Here is a 2,019-nt window from a genome sequence, read left to right on the forward strand (position 1 = left end):
GGGGTGTGAATACTTTCCGTACCCACTGTATATATATATATATATATATATATATATATATATATATTAAATAATAAAAGACACACACACACACACATTATATATTTATATATAAATACATATATATTTCCTTCTTAAGTAAATTTACTAATCAACCTGTCCCATCCACCATACATACTAAAGTACTAAATACTTGGCTAATTTAATAATGCTGTCAGCTACAAATTAGAGTATTATCTAGTTTTGTTTACACACACAAAAAAATTAATATATATATATATATATACACACACACACACACAAACAACGTCAGCAAATACCACCTGGGGCTGGTTATTAAAGGCAAGTGATAGCATTTACCTCCTGCTAAAAAAGACTAGATCATGCATGAATTTCAATGATGGTTTAGTGCCTTCTAGTTAAAGGGTTAGTTCACCCAAAAATCGGAACACAAATTAAGATAGTTTTGTTATTAGTATAAGTCGTTACTTTTTTTTCTTTTGCGCACAAAGTATTTTCGTAGCTTCATATAATTACGGTTGAACCACTGATGTCACATGGATTATTTTACAGATCTCCTTGCTACGTTTCTGGACTTGGGAACATTTCAGTTGTATTGCTGTCTATGCAGGGCCAGACAGCTCTCAGATTCCATCAAAAATATTCACTTTTGGGTGAACTATCCCTTTAAGCTAGTTGACCAAGGACCTCCAGCACAAAACATCTAAAACATAACATATGAGGCAGCAGGGGCTGTGCATCCGCACACCCAAACATACCAAATATACTTCCATTTTCCCTTATGTAAAAACTGTCCACAGCATCATCCCTCGTTCACACCACCCATCATTCCATGTTGTGTTAAACTGTGTGTGATTATTCTTGTGGGAGGGAAGCAGACACTCATTCTGGGGGTGGGCAAAGAGATTTTACATTTTGTTCAGGGCTTTGAGGCTGTGTTTAAGAGGATGCAAGGAAGTAAAAGAGATAGAAAGTAAGCATATATTAAGAGTTAATGAACATATTTTGCTCTGAAGTGCTAGTTTGTGGGCTTGTTAAACTGCCAGGAAGTGTATACAGTGCGTTTTAAGGAAGGGCTGGGATGTCTGGTGTTTCTGAGAGGGCACATATGAAGAGAGGGTAAATTGTTTCGAAGCTCCGTTCCCAGTGCAACCAAAATAAACACTTTACCGCCTCACCATGCTGTAATCCTTCAGTGATGCTCACTCGAGCGGGCATCGGTCATAGCACCCATAGCACCTGGAACACCCTGATCCACTTCCCCTTCAGGGCTTCCTCCAATTAGAGCAGCCATAGTCTGCCAGGGCCTTAGGGTTAAACAAAGGCCTGAAGCTGACATCACAACACCACCGAACCCTGCTTTCGTCCTCCAAAATTCACCATGAATAACTACATCCCATACAGCAGCTTTTAACACCTCACAGTAGGCATGGGCCGATTACCGGTTTCAAGTTATTTCAAAACCACTAACATTTTCCGTTATACCGTTCCTGCGGTATGCGCTGTTTTTCCATGTCTCCTCAAAGACTGAAAGTGTAGGAATCCCTCAGGTTGAGTGCAGTGTAGAGAGTAACATGACCCTCCTCCTCCTGTTGGTGCAGCAGTCAGTCATCACGTGTGTGTATGACGGCCGAAGAAGCTTCCCCTGGAACTTGCGCGATCGGCAAATGGCCTTTTTTTGTTTTATTGCAGCCGGTCTCTGTTCTGGACTTACACAAACTGCGTTTGCAATGCAATCATTTTCCAAAATGTCATTTATGTGAAAATATGAAGTCTAAGCCCGTCAATAGAGGCCAGAGACACTGAAGACTGACGCAAAGAGAAAAATACTGTAGCAGGCAAATCACTCACTGTTCATGATGCACGAACTATTGGGAGAAAATCCTAAATATTGATTTGGGGGGTTTATATGAAAATGTTTCTGAGGGGAACTGACCGTCTTCAGAAAAGTTGAACGTTAGATGGTATTTTCTTTTCATCTCGTCTCTTTATAATTCA

The sequence above is a fragment of the Sinocyclocheilus grahami genome, unplaced genomic scaffold, assembly GCF_001515645.1.
Source record: "Sinocyclocheilus grahami isolate Dianchi unplaced genomic scaffold, SAMN03320097.WGS_v1.1 scaffold1136.1, whole genome shotgun sequence".
NCBI classification, from domain to species: Eukaryota; Metazoa; Chordata; class Actinopteri; order Cypriniformes; family Cyprinidae; genus Sinocyclocheilus; species Sinocyclocheilus grahami.